General features: G+C 37.4%; 2 long non-coding RNA genes across 7 annotated transcripts; one reads left to right on the forward strand and one right to left on the reverse strand.

Annotated features, from left to right (window-relative positions):
* Positions 1 to 1,355: 1,355 nt before the first annotated feature.
* On the forward strand, positions 1,356 to 18,842 carry LOC124309871 (uncharacterized). 6 transcript variants are annotated; one of them, XR_006909449.1, is made up of 3 exons: positions 1,356 to 1,403; positions 10,944 to 10,948; positions 18,325 to 18,842. It is a non-coding gene; the product is annotated as an uncharacterized LOC124309871 (long non-coding RNA). The 6 variants fall into 6 exon arrangements; XR_006909447.1 differs by having other exon boundaries at positions 1,367 to 1,403; positions 18,310 to 18,842; XR_006909448.1 differs by lacking the exon at positions 1,356 to 1,403 and adding an exon at positions 4,222 to 4,250 and having other exon boundaries at positions 18,310 to 18,842.
* Positions 1,969 to 18,735, reverse strand: LOC124309872 (uncharacterized). Its single transcript, XR_006909452.1, has 4 exons — positions 18,615 to 18,735; positions 17,515 to 17,529; positions 2,457 to 2,459; positions 1,969 to 1,983 (listed from the first exon to the last, which is right to left on the reverse strand). It is a non-coding gene; the product is annotated as an uncharacterized LOC124309872 (long non-coding RNA).
* Positions 18,843 to 19,629: the final 787 nt, after the last annotated feature.

Here is a 19,629-nt window from a genome sequence, read left to right on the forward strand (position 1 = left end):
CTGTTTTTGAGAATCAAATATGAGGATTAGAAAAATACGAGGCACATATTTTGATAAAATTTGATTCGACATTTTTGAAACTACAGATGCAGTTTAACGTGCATCAAAAACAAGCGAATGTACACTCGACTTTTTACGATTTTCGTGACACTATTCTCGCATTACAGAAACGCTGAAGCTCAAATTTCTTCGCAATAAGAATCAATCATTAGAGTTTTGTAGTGTTTAATACGAGCGTTTAATAGAAAGAAACTTGTCTTGCATTTCATTTCTCGTCTCGTTCTGTGTTATCGTCCGCCAAAAGCCATTCCTAGCTGTCGTCCACACCACACGGAACTGTCGTCGCATCTGTTTTCGAGAATCAAATATGAGGATTAGAAAAATACGAGGCACATATTTTGATAAAATTAGATTTGACATTTTTGAAACTACAGATGCAGTTTAACGTGCATCAAAAACAAACGAATGTGCACTCGACTTTTTACGATTTTCGTGACACCATTCTCGCATTACAGAAACGCTGAAGCTCAAATTTCTTCGCAATAAGAATCAATCATTAGAGTTTTGTAGTGTTTAATACGAGCGTTTAATAAAAAGAAACTTGTCTTGCGTTTCACGTCTGATTTTGCCAGCTCTTCGTGTCCGCCGATAGCCGTACCTTGCTTATCCTCGAGATCCCACGGGACTATCGTCTAACCTATTTTCAACATTAAACAGCACAATAAGAAAAATACGAGGTGCCTTTTTGATGATAACGATTCCTATGTTATTCAAACATCATATACAGTTTTGTGTGCGGTAGCAAACAAAGAGAGTTTTGACGTCCCACCACTTCTGTTATATTATTTTCACACATCTGAGGATTTTTTTTTAACCCTCTAAATAACAATAATAATAATTCATGACAGTTTCGCGTTGTCAATCATTGAAGATTTGTAAAAAGATTCATATCTCACATTTCATTCCTGGTTCCGTTGCCTGAGGAGATGCTCGATGTGCCCTCCGTTCTGCTGGACAGTAAGTGCGAGCCGTTTCCGGATCGACCCTCGCACCCGTTGCATCTCCCTAACAGGAATAGCGGCACACGCTTCGGCGATGCGGTGGCGCATGTCGTGTTTTGTTGTGGGGGCCCGTTCGTAGACGATTTGCTTGACTCTACTCCAGAACCAGAAATCACAGACGGTGAGATCTGGTGAGCGCGCTGGCCACCTAACCGGACCTCTCGTACCGATCCAGCGCTCCGGGAACATGGCGTCCAGGATTGCCTTGTTCGCGTTACTGTTGTGGGCAGGGGCCCCGTCCTGCTGCCACCAAACCTGGTCCATACGGATGGGGTTTCCGTCCATCAGGCGGGGGAGTTCCTCGGTGAGTACGGTCGTGTACTTGGCTGACGTGAGATTTCCGTCGAGGAAAATGGGCCCGAGGATCCTGTCCTGTAATACTCCAACCCAGACGTGGAGCTTCCAACGGTGCTGGTTGTCCTGTTCGACGATCCAGTGTGGGTTTTCCGGAGCCCACCAACGACAGTTCTGCTTGTTGACGAGTTCGAGGTTCGTGAACAGCGCTTCGTCCGTGAAGCACACCTTCCTGAAGAAATCGGGATCCTCCTGCAGACGCTCCAGTCCCCAGCGACAGTACGTCAGTCTTCGTTCGGCATCACCTGGGCACAGCTTTTGCACCGGCTGGTACTTGAATGGACGGTTCAGCTCGCGTGCGATTTTTCTCACAGATTCTCGAGGAACCTCTGTAGGGAATTAATTACTCCTTTTAGAAAGCACGAAGAGACAATTATCGCATTGACCCCTAAATATACGTTGAATTTGTGTCCAAGATTATCTCGTCTCTAATAAATCTCACCCAACAGAACGAGGTATGACTTGGTAATAAAATTTCGCATCAAACCGACGGGGAAATATCTCGCCGAACTGACGAGTCAATGGATTTTCGGCTTAATTACAATTCACCTGGATGAATGTAAAATAACTTGATTAATGAGAATTAACTGAATCACTGAATATAACTGAAATGTTGAGAATTAACTGAGACACAACTGAATTACGGAAAATTAAATCAAGTATATGGGCTATTCCGCGTCAACCGGATCAGTTATCTCTCAGATATTTTTTTAATTTGGCATGTGGATTGTGTGGGAGAAGTTGGATTCTTGTGCCAAAGCGCGAATCTCATAATGCAAAATTCGATTTTTTATTAACAATAACAAATTAGACTCCCATTTTTTTCAAAAATTCATAACTTTGGCAAAGAATTAGATACAATATATTTTTTTCTAAATCACGCGGAAAGCTCCATAGAATTAAAAAAAAATACGAAACGGTGAAAAAAAGTTGTTATCAATTGTTTATTCAACAATTAATTTTTCAAAGATTTTTAAAACAGTGACTGACACGATCAAAAAATTTTTTTTAAATTTCGACATGTTCCTTGAACTGTACTACAATCTGTGAATTAATTCCAGAGAGGTGTTTTTTTTCGTTTCCGAGTTAAAAATCATTAAAGGTGTCGATGCGCGTGAAATTGCGGCGCGCCGAGTCTCTACGTAATGGCGGGCGGCCGGTTGCCGTCCACCGCTACACCGCGGTGGCGTCGCAGCGTTATTTCAGTCATTTTCACGATGTAGGACACGATTGGAGAATCTGAAAAAAATACTGTACCTTCACAAGGCCTGCTCAAAGCGATAAGTGAAGTTTCAAGAATGTGTTTTTATTTTAAAATAAGTAGCAAGTTATGTAATTATTATCATTCATGTGCCCTTTCATGGTGTGTAACCGTTATTTCGAATCTCTGTAATAAAAAAACGGTGAAAAACACATTCCTGAAACTTCACTTATCGCTTCGAGCAGGCCTTGTGAAGCTACAGTATTTTTTTCAGATTCTTCAATCATGTCCTACATTGTGAAAATGACTCTAAAATAACGCTACGAGGCCACCGCGGTGTAGCGGTGGACGGCAACCGGCCGCCCGCCAATACGTAGAGACTCGGCGCGCCGCAATTTCACGTGCATCGACACCTTTAATGATTTTTTACTCGAAAACGAAGAAAAACACCCCTCTGGAATTAATTCACAGGTTGTAGTACAGTTCAAGGAACATGTCAGAATTATAAAAAAATTTTTTGATCGTGTCAGTCACTGTTTTAAAAATCTTTGAAAAATTAATTGTCAAATAAACAATTGATAACAACTTCTTTTTACCGTTTCGTATTTTTTTTTAAATTCTATGGAGCTTGCCGCGTGATTTGAAAAAAAAATATATTGTATCTAATTTTTTGCCAAAGTTATGAATTTTTGAAAAAAATGGGAGTCTAATTTGTTATTGTTAATAAAAAATCGAATTTTGCATTATGAGATTCGCGCTTTGGCACAAAAATCTAAATCCTCCCACATAATCCACATGTCAAATTAAAAATATATCTGAGACATGACTGATTCGGTTGACGCGGAATAGCCCATATTCAAATAACTTTGGGTTCATGCCAGAATTATATGTTTACAGAGAGTAAAAATTAAATAAAAATGTGAAATGAAGTAGAGTTAAGAAAAATAATTTGAATTAATTGGAAATGCGATAGAACGAATTGAAAACTTTTCAACCTCACTTGAATTAGCGTGAATTATCAAGAATTGAAATTTATGAATTGAAACGAATCAAGTTGAATCATATGAATCTACCTCACTTAAAAGAATTGATTTCAAATAAGAAAATTAAGTTAAACAACATTAATTTATTCAGATTAATTCAACTCAAACAATTACCGTGTTACTCAAATCTCGAATTATTTCCCCCTCGCATGAAACGAACAGTTCAGGTTGCCCGCGCACCATTGATTTCAATGTGAATAACTAAAATACGGTTAATTCTGGTCAGTTGGAAATTTCTGGAAACGCCGGAAGCAATATTTAAAAAATCATCTAATCACGGGGTCGATCTGAAATTGATGAAAACACGAAATTGAATTTTTTAGCGTTCTCACAGATCCTGGAAAAGGTTTGGATATTCTTCACCCCGAAGCGGGTACACGGAAAAATGTTGCACGGCAATTGGTAGTTTTATAGACACTATTGCGTCAAAAAAATTCAAGAAAACCAATAATAGAGAGTGTTGAAATTAGCGAATTTGGCACGGAATGCCCCATACGTACATCTCAGAATAAATTAAATTGAGAAAAAATATAACGAAGAAAAAAGGAACGTACGCAGTGTCCTCGCGAGGCGTCTGAGGCTCTGTCTTCCGTTTTCCTGGACGGCGTGTTCCACCGCTGCTCGGAGTGGGCCATCCCGCACCGGCTTGATGCGCTGCTCGCGTGCCCGCTTCAGCACGCCGTGCTCCTGCTCCGTTGCCGCCAGCCTAGAGATGAAGTTTCGCATACTCGAATCATACATTGTTGCAAAGTTTCACAAGCATCGGCTTCTTGCAGGAAAAAAATTGACGTAGCCGACAGTTATGTCGCATAAATGTTTAAAATATATTATTCAGGGCAATGCGCGCAAGCTGCGTAGAGTTCTAGTGCAAATTAACACGATTATGCAATTCTGAAAATTATTTCATTGCGAACATCGTACCTTCGAAAAGACTGCCTCGACGGTGGCTGCCCGTCCTCCGGGAATCGCTCTCGGTACATCCTCGCCGATCCTGTGAAGTTGTTCCCGGTCTCCGCCAGTATCCGATGCATCCTGGTCGTCCGCACGTCCCTGTCCATCTTGATCTCTAATTTTCTAGTACAATTATTCTAACAATACAGCTACAGTAAATCAACGTTGGTAAGATTATTGGTAAAATAAAAATATTCCTTAACAGCTAACTACGCTACAGTTAAACGTGTAAAATTAACAATTCTCACAACACTTCACGGTAACTTAACGATTATAAACGTAATGAGAATATTTAAACGATTAAAACTACGGGTAATGCAACGAATAAACGTGGCGATAATCTCGATTTTTTGTAAGTTTTGGGTGAAACTGTGCTTTGGTTGTTGATGCTTCGAGTGAATCTTAGCGTCTGTTTGCTGAAATTAGCTCGAAACAATGCCAGATCTTCGATTGTCATTTACTACGCCTGACGCGCCGAGCTGCGTCTGTTGGTTATTTCACGAACTGTCGGACAGCAGCGTGTAATAACAAATGAATACATTCGGGATCGTACGATATCCTAATTATTGTAACCAACGGACGCAGCTCGACGCGTCAGGCGTATTAAATGACAATCGAAGATCTGGCATTGTTTCGCGCTAATTTCAGCAAACAGACGCTAAAATTCGCTCGAAGCATCACCAACCGAAATCATAGTTTTACCCAAAACTTTCACAAAATCAAGATTATTGCCACGTTCATTCGTAGCATTACCCGTAGTTTTAATCGTTTAAATACAGGATGTCCCTAAATTGGTGGACACGGACCAGCCAGCGTGATACCTGACTCAAATCCAACCGAGAATTTCTTTGCCGCAAGCTCGTCCGACGCATAGTTTTTTAATTATAAACGATAGCGTTAGGCTAATCAGAGTGCACCATTTCATCTGGATTTGCCGTCACGGAAATTGCTGTTTTCTTCGTCTGGGTGAATTATTATTATTCGGTTACAAAGTAAATATCGGCACCCCCCCTCTCGCCCTGTTGTACCCCTTCTCGAGCGCTGACCTCGGTATTGTTGCCGCGGCACACGCTGCCGGCCGCACACCCACGGACGCACACTCGTGTGTGTGAAACATAAGCGAATGCCCAGCTACACAATACTACGAAAAACACATCTACGAGTGAAAATAAAAATAAATCTCCAAATAAATCAGCGGATTTAAGATTTAATGTTACAAAACACTTCCAATCATCGATGTATGCATAAAACTAGAGATTTTAGACGGTTGATATGCCGTTAGGGTTCATAATTAGTCATTCAATCAATCTGAATTATGCTTTCCGAACATTTTTTGTGTCTTTGCAACATAATTTTTCCACTAGTTTGAAATTCATCATTGACATCCGATTTTTCAATAATGCGAGGGAAAAATAACTCGCTGAATTGACGTGTCAATAGGTTTGTAAATCAATTACAATTCACCTGAGTTGACACAAAATAACTGAATAAATGAGAATTCACTGAATTACTAAAAATGATAACCGAAATCATGAGAATTATTTGAGATATAACTGAATTAGGAAGAGTTGTAATAAGTCAAGTTACTTTGAATAACTTTAGATTCGTGCCAAAATTTTATGTTTAGAGAGAAAAATAATTAAATTCAAATAAAAAAGTAATTTTAAATCAGGAAGAAGAAAATTTCCAAATACCTGAATTCAAATGAAGCAATTTGAATTTGATAAATCTATCCGAATTTGAGGAAAAATAATAATTATTATTTGGAATAGAAAAATGAAGTCGAATTACATGAATAAATTCAATTAATTCAACTCAAAAAAATATGGTGACATTCAAATTCCCAGTTATTTCCTCGTCGATTCATTGTGGGTCTGGAGTGGTAAGTAACGTTGAAACTGTTGAGATCAATGCTAGTGATGGCCACTTATCTGAGAATAATCGATGTATCGATTAATCGATTTAAACAAAATAATCGGACACGGTTCCATTGAATTGGTAAAAATTAATCAATTTGGTACATTTCTGCGTGCAGTCTTAATATCAGAAGAGATACACTCAGCAAAAGAATTAAAGGAACAGTAGGATTTCTAACTTTTTTGAGTGATTTTTGAAGAGCTGTAACTTGGTGAAAAATAGTCGAATCGTAAAAAACCAAGAAGAATTTCGAAGCTTGAAACGTCTAGTTTGAAATCCTCATCAGTTATTTTTCTCTTAAACATCACGCTAAGTGTGACCCTCAGAAATAGCGCAAGGCGAACTTCCTCACAATTTCTGTCTTTTTCAAAAGCGTGCACGAGCTCAAAAAAAATTTTCACCGCTTTGTCAATATTGGATTCATCTAGCCTGATTCTTCAGCTTCAAAACGATTGGTTTTGAACCTCTGTACGACCATTTGTCGTTGAGATATTGGCGTTTGAACAAAAAAGGAGCTCTTTTCGTTGATCATCAATATCTCATGAACTAATTATCCCACAGCAAGCTGAACCTGAGTTCCGTGAACGGTAAGAAACGCTCTCAAAGTACGTTCGATAACTTAGTGCAAGATATTTTTTTTTCTAATCTCATTGTTCAACTGAAAAGGTACAAACAAATCGGTTTCTTCTTGAGTTTGGAAAATCCACGTCAACTTTACAAATATTGCGAAAATGACTCATGTTTCCAGGTTTTTTTTTAGTTCAATACATGCCTAAAAACCCCTCGAAATTTAAAATTGATCGGCTGAACCGTAATTGTGGAATTGGAAGTAAAAGAGCACAATTTTTGTTGAAATCTGAAAAAAAAGATTTAGAATTTTGAAAAACTAAAGAAAAATAAAATTTCAAATTTCTCTCTTTGTCCAAGATTTCAAGCGTACTTGTTGGGAAATTGTGAAGAAAAATAACGGAATAGTCATTTTTCCACTTTAATCATCATTACTTGCCATTTAAGAAACAACAAAAATGTTCCTTTAATTTTTAATAAAACTTTGACGGTTCGGTCCACAATTACGGTTCAGCCGATCAATTTTAAATTTCGAGGGGTTTTTAGGCATGTATTGAACTAAAAAAAAACCTGGAAACATGAGTCATTTTCGCAATATTTGTAAAGTTGACGTGGATTTTCCAAACTCAAGAAGAAACCGATTTGTTTGTACCTTTTCAGTTGAACAATGAGATTAGAAAAAAAAATATCTTGCACTAAGTTATCGAACGTACTTTGAGAGCGTTTCTTACCGTTCACGGAACTCAGGTTCAGCTTGCTGTGGGATAATTAGTTCATGAGATATTGATGATCAACGAAAAGAGCTCCTTTTTTGTTCAAACGCCAATATCTCAACGACAAATGGTCGTACAGAGGTTCAAAACCAATCGTTTTGAAGCTGAAGAATCAGGCTAGATGAATCCAATATTGACAAAGCGGTGAAAATTTTTTTTGAGCTCGTGCACGCTTTTGAAAAAGACAGAAATTGTGAGGAAGTTCGCCTTGCGCTATTTCTGAGGGTCACACTTAGCGTGATGTTTAAGAGAAAAATAACTGATGAGGATTTCAAACTAGACGTTTCAAGCTTCGAAATTCTTCTTGGTTTTTTACGATTCGACTATTTTTCACCAAGTTACAGCTCTTCAAAAATCACTCAAAAAAGTTAGAAATCCTACTGTTCCTTTAATTCTTTTGCTGAGTGTATCTCTTCTGATATTAAGACTGCACGCAGAAATGTACCAAATTGATTAATTTTTACCAATTCAATGGAACCGTGTCCGATTATTTTGTTTAAATCGATTAATCGATACATCGATTATTCTCAGATAAGTGGCCATCACTAGCATTGATCTCAACAGTTTCAACGTTACTTACCACTCCAGACCCACAATGAATCGACGAGGAAATAACTGGGAATTTGAATGTCACCATATTTTTTTGAGTTGAATTAATTGAATTTATTCATGTAATTCGACTTCATTTTTCTATTCCAAATAATAATTATTATTTTTCCTCAAATTCGGATAGATTTATCAAATTCAAATTGCTTCATTTGAATTCAGGTATTTGGAAATTTTCTTCTTCCTGATTTAAAATTACTTTTTTATTTGAATTTAATTATTTTTCTCTCTAAACATAAAATTTTGGCACGAATCTAAAGTTATTCAAAGTAACTTGACTTATTACAACTCTTCCTAATTCAGTTATATCTCAAATAATTCTCATGATTTCGGTTATCATTTTTAGTAATTCAGTGAATTCTCATTTATTCAGTTATTTTGTGTCAACTCAGGTGAATTGTAATTGATTTACAAACCTATTGACACGTCAATTCAGCGAGTTATTTTTCCCTCGCATTATTGAAAAATCGGATGTCAATGATGAATTTCAAACTAGTGGAAAAATTATGTTGCAAAGACACAAAAAATGTTCGGAAAGCATAATTCAGATTGATTGAATGACTAATTATGAACCCTAACGGCATATCAACCGTCTAAAATCTCTAGTTTTATGCATACATCGATGATTGGAAGTGTTTTGTAACATTAAATCTTAAATCCGCTGATTTATTTGGAGATTTATTTTTATTTTCACTCGTAGATGTGTTTTTCGTAGTATTGTGTAGCTGGGCATTCGCTTATGTTTCACACACACGAGTGTGCGTCCGTGGGTGTGCGGCCGGCAGCGTGTGCCGCGGCAACAATACCGAGGTCAGCGCTCGAGAAGGGGTACAACAGGGCGAGAGGGGGGGTGCCGATATTTACTTTGTAACCGAATAATAATAATTCACCCAGACGAAGAAAACAGCAATTTCCGTGACGGCAAATCCAGATGAAATGGTGCACTCTGATTAGCCTAACGCTATCGTTTATAATTAAAAAACTATGCGTCGGACGAGCTTGCGGCAAAGAAATTCTCGGTTGGATTTGAGTCAGGTATCACGCTGGCTGGTCCGTGTCCACCAATTTAGGGACATCCTGTATTTAAACGATTAAAACTACGGGTAATGCTACGAATGAACGTGGCAATAATCTTGATTTTGTGAAAGTTTTGGGTAAAACTATGATTTCGGTTGGTGATGCTTCGAGCGAATTTTAGCGTCTGTTTGCTGAAATTAGCGCGAAACAATGCCAGATCTTCGATTGTCATTTAATACGCCTGACGCGTCGAGCTGCGTCCGTTGGTTACAATAATTAGGATATCGTACGATCCCGAATGTATTCATTTGTTATTACACGCTGCTGTCCGACAGTTCGTGAAATAACCAACAGACGCAGCTCGGCGCGTCAGGCGTAGTAAATGACAATCGAAGATCTGGCATTGTTTCGAGCTAATTTCAGCAAACAGACGCTAAGATTCACTCGAAGCATCAACAACCAAAGCACAGTTTCACCCAAAACTTACAAAAAATCGAGATTATCGCCACGTTTATTCGTTGCATTACCCGTAGTTTTAATCGTTTAAATATTCTCATTACGTTTATAATCGTTAAGTTACCGTGAAGTGTTGTGAGAATTGTTAATTTTACACGTTTAACTGTAGCGTAGTTAGCTGTTAAGGAATATTTTTATTTTACCAATAATCTTACCAACGTTGATTTACTGTAGCTGTATTGTTAGAATAATTGTACTAGAAAATTAGAGATCAAGATGGACAGGGACGTGCGGACGACCAGGATGCATCGGATACTGGCGGAGACCGGGAACAACTTCACAGGATCGGCGAGGATGTACCGAGAGCGATTCCCGGAGGACGGGCAGCCACCGTCGAGGCAGTCTTTTCGAAGGTACGATGTTCGCAATGAAATAATTTTCAGAATTGCATAATCGTGTTAATTTGCACTAGAACTCTACGCAGCTTGCGCGCATTGCCCTGAATAATATATTTTAAACATTTATGCGACATAACTGTCGGCTACGTCAATTTTTTTCCTGCAAGAAGCCGATGCTTGTGAAACTTTGCAACAATGTATGATTCGAGTATGCGAAACTTCATCTCTAGGCTGGCGGCAACGGAGCAGGAGCACGGCGTGCTGAAGCGGGCACGCGAGCAGCGCATCAAGCCGGTGCGGGATGGCCCACTCCGAGCAGCGGTGGAACACGCCGTCCAGGAAAACGGAAGACAGAGCCTCAGACGCCTCGCGAGGACACTGCGTACGTTCCTTTTTTCTTCGTTATATTTTTTCTCAATTTAATTTATTCTGAGATGTACGTATGGGGCATTCCGTGCCAAATTCGCTAATTTCAACACTCTCTATTATTGGTTTTCTTGAATTTTTTTGACGCAATAGTGTCTATAAAACTACCAATTGCCGTGCAACATTTTTCCGTGTACCCGCTTCGGGGTGAAGAATATCCAAACCTTTTCCAGGATCTGTGAGAACGCTAAAAAATTCAATTTCGTGTTTTCATCAATTTCAGATCGACCCCGTGATTAGATGATTTTTTAAATATTGCTTCCGGCGTTTCCAGAAATTTCCAACTGACCAGAATTAACCGTATTTTAGTTATTCACATTGAAATCAATGGTGCGCGGGCAACCTGAACTGTTCGTTTCATGCGAGGGGGAAATAATTCGAGATTTGAGTAACACGGTAATTGTTTGAGTTGAATTAATCTGAATAAATTAATGTTGTTTAACTTAATTTTCTTATTTGAAATCAATTCTTTTAAGTGAGGTAGATTCATATGATTCAACTTGATTCGTTTCAATTCATAAATTTCAATTCTTGATAATTCACGCTAATTCAAGTGAGGTTGAAAAGTTTTCAATTCGTTCTATCGCATTTCCAATTAATTCAAATTATTTTTCTTAACTCTACTTCATTTCACATTTTTATTTAATTTTTACTCTCTGTAAACATATAATTCTGGCATGAACCCAAAGTTATTTGAATATGGGCTATTCCGCGTCAACCGAATCAGTCATGTCTCAGATATATTTTTAATTTGACATGTGGATTATGTGGGAGGATTTAGATTTTTGTGCCAAAGCGCGAATCTCATAATGCAAAATTCGATTTTTTATTAACAATAACAAATTAGACTCCCATTTTTTTCAAAAATTCATAACTTTGGCAAAAAATTAGATACAATATATTTTTTTTTCAAATCACGCGGCAAGCTCCATAGAATTTAAAAAAAAATACGAAACGGTAAAAAGAAGTTGTTATCAATTGTTTATTTGACAATTAATTTTTCAAAGATTTTTAAAACAGTGACTGACACGATCAAAAAATTTTTTTATAATTCTGACATGTTCCTTGAACTGTACTACAACCTGTGAATTAATTCCAGAGGGGTGTTTTTCTTCGTTTTCGAGTAAAAAATCATTAAAGGTGTCGATGCACGTGAAATTGCGGCGCGCCGAGTCTCTACGTATTGGCGGGCGGCCGGTTGCCGTCCACCGCTACACCGCGGTGGCCTCGTAGCGTTATTTTAGAGTCATTTTCACAATGTAGGACATGATTGAAGAATCTGAAAAAAATACTGTAGCTTCACAAGGCCTGCTCGAAGCGATAAGTGAAGTTTCAGGAATGTGTTTTTCACCGTTTTTTTATTACAGAGATTCAAAATAACGGTTACACACCATGAAAGGGCACATGAATGATAATAATTACATAACTTGCTACTTATTTTAAAATAAAAACACATTCTTGAAACTTCACTTATCGCTTTGAGCAGGCCTTGTGAAGGTACAGTATTTTTTTCAGATTCTCCAATCGTGTCCTACATCGTGAAAATGACTGAAATAACGCTGCGACGCCACCGCGGTGTAGCGGTGGACGGCAACCGGCCGCCCGCCATTACGTAGAGACTCGGCGCGCCGCAATTTCACGCGCATCGACACCTTTAATGATTTTTAACTCGGAAACGAAAAAAAACACCTCTCTGGAATTAATTCACAGATTGTAGTACAGTTCAAGGAACATGTCGAAATTTAAAAAAAATTTTTTGATCGTGTCAGTCACTGTTTTAAAAATCTTTGAAAAATTAATTGTTGAATAAACAATTGATAACAACTTTTTTTCACCGTTTCGTATTTTTTTTTAATTCTATGGAGCTTTCCGCGTGATTTAGAAAAAAATATATTGTATCTAATTCTTTGCCAAAGTTATGAATTTTTGAAAAAAATGGGAGTCTAATTTGTTATTGTTAATAAAAAATCGAATTTTGCATTATGAGATTCGCGCTTTGGCACAAGAATCCAACTTCTCCCACACAATCCACATGCCAAATTAAAAAAATATCTGAGAGATAACTGATCCGGTTGACGCGGAATAGCCCATATACTTGATTTAATTTTCCGTAATTCAGTTGTGTCTCAGTTAATTCTCAACATTTCAGTTATATTCAGTGATTCAGTTAATTCTCATTAATCAAGTTATTTTCCATTCATCCAGGTGAATTGTAATTAAGCCGAAAATCCATTGACTCGTCAGTTCGGCGAGATATTTCCCCGTCGGTTTGATGCGAAATTTTATTACCAAGTCATACCTCGTTCTGTTGGGTGAGATTTATTAGAGACGAGATAATCTTGGACACAAATTCAACGTATATTTAGGGGTCAATGCGATAATTGTCTCTTCGTGCTTTCTAAAAGGAGTAATTAATTCCCTACAGAGGTTCCTCGAGAATCTGTGAGAAAAATCGCACGCGAGCTGAACCGTCCATTCAAGTACCAGCCGGTGCAAAAGCTGTGCCCAGGTGATGCCGAACGAAGACTGACGTACTGTCGCTGGGGACTGGAGCGTCTGCAGGAGGATCCCGATTTCTTCAGGAAGGTGTGCTTCACGGACGAAGCGCTGTTCACGAACCTCGAACTCGTCAACAAGCAGAACTGTCGTTGGTGGGCTCCGGAAAACCCACACTGGATCGTCGAACAGGACAACCAGCACCGTTGGAAGCTCCACGTCTGGGTTGGAGTATTACAGGACAGGATCCTCGGGCCCATTTTCCTCGACGGAAATCTCACGTCAGCCAAGTACACGACCGTACTCACCGAGGAACTCCCCCGCCTGATGGACGGAAACCCCATCCGTATGGACCAGGTTTGGTGGCAGCAGGACGGGGCCCCTGCCCACAACAGTAACGCGAACAAGGCAATCCTGGACGCCATGTTCCCGGAGCGCTGGATCGGTACGAGAGGTCCGGTTAGGTGGCCAGCGCGCTCACCAGATCTCACCGTCTGTGATTTCTGGTTCTGGAGTAGAGTCAAGCAAATCGTCTACGAACGGGCCCCCACAACAAAACACGACATGCGCCACCGCATCGCCGAAGCGTGTGCCGCTATTCCTGTTAGGGAGATGCAACGGGTGCGAGGGTCGATCCGGAAACGGCTCGCACTTACTGTCCAGCAGAACGGAGGGCACATCGAGCATCTCCTCAGGCAACGGAACCAGGAATGAAATGTGAGATATGAATCTTTTTACAAATCTTCAATGATTGACAACGCGAAACTGTCATGAATTATTATTATTGTTATTTAGAGGGTTAAAAAAAAATCCTCAGATGTGTGAAAATAATATAACAGAAGTGGTGGGACGTCAAAACTCTCTTTGTTTGCTACCGCACACAAAACTGTATATGATGTTTGAATAACATAGGAATCGTTATCATCAAAAAGGCACCTCGTATTTTTCTTATTGTGCTGTTTAATGTTGAAAATAGGTTAGACGATAGTCCCGTGGGATCTCGAGGATAAGCAAGGTACGGCTATCGGCGGACACGAAGAGCTGGCAAAATCAGACGTGAAACGCAAGACAAGTTTCTTTTTATTAAACGCTCGTATTAAACACTACAAAACTCTAATGATTGATTCTTATTGCGAAGAAATTTGAGCTTCAGCGTTTCTGTAATGCGAGAATGGTGTCACGAAAATCGTAAAAAGTCGAGTGCACATTCGTTTGTTTTTGATGCACGTTAAACTGCATCTGTAGTTTCAAAAATGTCAAATCTAATTTTATCAAAATATGTGCCTCGTATTTTTCTAATCCTCATATTTGATTCTCGAAAACAGATGCGACGACAGTTCCGTGTGGTGTGGACGACAGCTAGGAATGGCTTTTGGCGGACGATAACACAGAACGAGACGAGAAATGAAATGCAAGACAAGTTTCTTTCTATTAAACGCTCGTATTAAACACTACAAAACTCTAATGATTGATTCTTATTGCGAAGAAATTTGAGCTTCAGCGTTTCTGTAATGCGAGAATAGTGTCACGAAAATCGTAAAAAGTCGAGTGTACATTCGCTTGTTTTTGATGCACGTTAAACTGCATCTGTAGTTTCAAAAATGTCGAATCAAATTTTATCAAAATATGTGCCTCGTATTTTTCTAATCCTCATATTTGATTCTCAAAAACAGATGCGACGACAATTCCGTGTGGTGTGGACGACAGCTAGGAATGGCTTTTGGCGGACGATAACACAGAACGAGACCAGAAATGAAATACAAGACAAGTTTCTTTTTACTACAGGCTCGTATTGAATACTACTGAACTCTAATGAATCTTATTGCAAATAAGCCTGAGTTTCAGCGTTTCTGTAACGCGAGAATGGTGTCACGAAAATGGTGAAAAGTCTAGTTCACATCCGTTTGTTAGATTTAATTTCATCAAAATATTTGCCTCGTATTGTTCTAATCGTGATATTTGATTCTCAAAAACAGGTACGACGACAGTTCCGTGGGATGTGGACGACAGCAAGGAACGGTTTTTGGTGGTGGTTTTAGTGGGTATTCTGTAAGGCGAGTCCCACACTCCTGGGAGTGACGGTACCCTACCTAGGGTGGTCCATAAAGGATTTCCCCACCGATTTGGCCATACGCAAAGAAAAAAAAAAAAAAAAAAAAAAAAGAAAAATAAAGAAATAAGTAAATGAATGAATAAATAAATGAACGAATCAATGAATGAATTAATGAATAAATAAATGAATGAATCAATGAATAATTAAATCAATGAATGAATGAATGAATCGATGAATAATTAAATCAATGAATGAATGAATGAATCGATGAATAATTAAATGAATGAATGAATGAATGAATAAATAAATAAATAAATAAATTAAATAATCATAAATAATTATATGTACACGCACGAATACAGTATCTCAGATCACGTCGATTCAGAAATTTAAACTTGTATGTCGAGGTGGTGCACTCGTGATCTGTGAAAAAATACACCATTTACAATAATGCTGCGTCCGTTTCATAATGCATTAAATTTTCAGTAAATAATGCTTCAATTCAATGTCTTCAACAAAATGTTGTGTAGCTACATTATGAAACTGCGACTACAGTCGCAATTAAAACAAAGAAACGAATAAATGCGTTAATTAAACGAATTCACGGAACACTTTTCAAATTGTCCTGAAAGTAACAGCACCGAGTAGCGGAAAACGATCTGTTGGTAATACTTTTACACTAAATGGTCACTAATTTTGATAAGATAATTATCATTTTTAAATTGTCATCAAGTACGGTTAAGCATAGGGTACGACGTGTGGGTTGACAATGTGCAAATGGCCGCCGTCACAGAGATTATGTACAAGAGTCGGAAAGAAACGAACCGAGCACTCTTCAAAATTATCTTAGACAACGATAGTTTGACAGAGATGAGTCCAACCGGGAAAGGCAAACACGAAGCAATGCCGGAGAATATTTATTACGCAGTGAAAAGTAATTACGCATTATTCAATGTATAGAAATGTAGCGGGCAACATTGCAAATATTATGCCCGCGTCCCTGTAAATTTCAGTATTCGTTGAAAAAATTTTCAGCGAGGAGGACGGATTAACATAAGAGGAGTATCGAAGGTGCATAATTCTGTTGTGCAATACTATGCGCGATCCGAAAAAATAACGGATTCCCGAATTTACGCATTGTACATATTTTGAATGAAACAAAATATTTCATTGCACATGTAAAAACCAATCAAACATTTGTATTACCATATCTGTAAGGAATTGTATAGAATTAAGTATCAAATCTCTGCATCGGTTTACAAACTCAATATTATTTTGCTAATTATTGTCATTGACGAACTGTCATTGAATTGAAATGTAAAGTGAAGCGTGGCGGTCGCATTTACGAAAAAATACTGTCTTTGTCGCCCACGAAATGGAAAAATCACAGGTAAAAGGTAGATGAATCATAACCTGACGATTATTCCTTCATGCTTCTACTTCTGTCATAACATCGGCCATACTTTCGCCGTACTTTAACGATACCTCAGCCTGTCGTGCTTCGTACATACTTATGTCATCTGGATAAGAATAGTACGATTTTCGTATTGAAGTAAAGAGCAATGCAAGGGTTTCGTTCTAAACAAATGCGAGTCATTTCGTTCTTACGCATTACGTATCAATTTGTCGGACAATTAACGAAATTCCAGAATGCAACGGCATATTTTCATCGAAAATAATTTCGAACCGTGGTTTACTGACCCCGGTTTGATCATTGCGTGAAAATAACGCTGGGTCGTGGCAATATTGCGCTCATTGTTACTACTAGAATCACAGAAAAGTCGGCCACCCATGTGCTTTGTTGCCGCGGAAATATTCGACGTACGAAAGTAAATACACGGTGTCAGAATTAACCAATTTTCGCGCATCGTTCTCCAGAATATAAATAAACTGACCTAGAATTTTGCGACGAACAAGCAATACACTGTCAAAATTCGGGTGGATTCTGTTCGTTTCTTGAAATCATTTTTGTGTAAAATAAGAGTGATAAGCCTTTGTCAATAATGCTGCACTTTGACGGAATCGGGATGATTCGATGATCATTTTCGAAAGAATTTCAATTTTTGCGCTACATCATCTCGACGTCGCCGCGTCGGCAAACGGTAATAGCGGGATCTTGATCGGCCGGATCGGCCACGCGCGAGCGTTCGCTAACCTCCGTGCTACAACGGTTGTCACTGGCAACCGATGATAACAAAATGCTTGTTAACCTCCCGTTATGCTGCTTTCGTGTAATTATCATTGATAATTTTAAATGCGGACGTTTTTGTCACGCTTCTCTCAATGCAGATATTTTCAAACTACTAATCTTGCTGCTCGCCTAGCTGCAAACAGAGAAAGTCAGTCCAACGAAACTCATCGCGCAGAATCGTCAATGACATATCGTATACCGCTACCTGGACTCGGGTGAAGTTGGCGCTGGTCGATTTTGCCAGATATTTCAATTCCACCTGTTCCGCCAGTTAGTACCGAATTTTCGACAAAAAGTTCGAATTTTGAGATTTATTTCTGGGTGATTGGTTTGACGAATCCCGGAAAATTTTTGATATCCGCGCTCAGGATTTTGCGTATTTTCAGAAAAAAAAATTAAACCCTATTTTTGTTCTCGAAATCGAAAAATTTTTTTTCGCGCGCAAAAACGGCTGTTTCTAAAAAAATTTCGACTTCACTATCGGAGAGATCGTTGCAAATCCTTTAGAAATCATGCAAAAAATTTCTCAAATTATCACACGGCTAGATTTTGGAGGGGGGTGGCCACCTTATCGTGGTCACCCTGTATATATACACATATTATTTATGAATTTTAGTTTTAATTTAATTTTTTATCAAAATAATTAAATTATTAATTATTTAATTTAAATAATGATTAAATTAGTAAATATTATATGATTTATAAATATAAATTTATATGAGAGTTAATTATAAGAAATTCGGCAAAAATATAATTCGCCCGTTTAACAAAAACATGTCTTTTTGATAAAATGTTAAAGGTCTAATTTGCTCAGTGAAAATTTTGAATAGCCGCAGTATTCTAACTGTGCAAAGGTAGCATAATAATTTGTTCTTTAATTTAGGACTGGAATGAATGATTTTACGAGATTGAGGCTGTCTTATAATTATTAGTTATTGAATTTAATTTTTGAGTTAAAAAGCTTAAATTTTATTAGAGGACGAAAAGACCCTATAGAGTTTTATAATTATATTTATTTTATTGATTAATTTATTTTCATGAAATAAATATAATTATTTTGTTGGGGTGATAGTTAAATTTGATAAACTTTTTATTTTGTGTTACATTAATTAATGAATTTTTGATCCTCTATTTCAGATTATTAGATTAAATTACCTTAGGGATAACAGCGTTATTTTTTTTAAAGTTCTTATTGACATAAAAAATTGCGACCTCGATGTTGGATTAAAATTTATTTTGGGTGTAGAAGCTTAAAAATTTAGGTCTGTTCGACCTTTAAAATTTTACATGATCTGAGTTCAAACCGGTTTAAGCCAGGTTGGTTTCTATCCTTGATTTTATTAAAAATTTTTAGTACGAGAGGACCATAATCTTAAATTATTATAATTTTATTTAAAATGAATTTTATTAAATTTGTTAACTATTTTGGCAGATTAATGTGATAAATTTAGAATTTATTTATGTATATTTTATTATACAATTAGTAATTTATATCGATGAATTGATTATAGTTTTTTCACGAAGATTAATTTTACTTATTATGGTATCAGTTAGAGTGGCTTTTTTAACTCTTATAGAGCGTAAAGTTTTAGGTTTAATTCAGATTCGTAAAGGGCCTAATAAAGTTAGAATTGTAGGTATTTTACAGCCATTTTCTGATGCTATTAAGTTATTTTCTAAAGAGTTTTCTGTTCCTTTAATATCAAATTTTTTTCCTTATTTTTTATCTCCTTTAATTATATTAATATTAATATTGATTTGTTGAATAACAATACCTTATGTTACTTATTTTTATTCATTTGATTTAAGTTTGGTGTTTTTTTTATGTTGTTGAGGTATTGGAATTTATCCTGTTATGATTTCTGCATGATCTTTAAATTCCAAGTATTCTTTTTTAGGCATATCACGTACTGTAGCTCAGACAATTTCTTATGAAGTTAGTTTAGTTATAGTAATTTTATCAATTTTATTTTTCATTGAAGGTTATTCAATAAATTTATTTAGTTTATATCAGGATTTTATTCGATTAATTTTTTCAACTTTTCCTTTAAATTTTGTTTGATTCATTATTTGTTTAGCTGAAACAAATCGAACACCTTTTCATTTTTCTGAGGGGGAA

This window comes from Neodiprion virginianus, unplaced genomic scaffold, assembly GCF_021901495.1.
Source record: "Neodiprion virginianus isolate iyNeoVirg1 unplaced genomic scaffold, iyNeoVirg1.1 ptg000058l, whole genome shotgun sequence".
Classification (NCBI taxonomy): domain Eukaryota; kingdom Metazoa; phylum Arthropoda; class Insecta; order Hymenoptera; family Diprionidae; genus Neodiprion; species Neodiprion virginianus.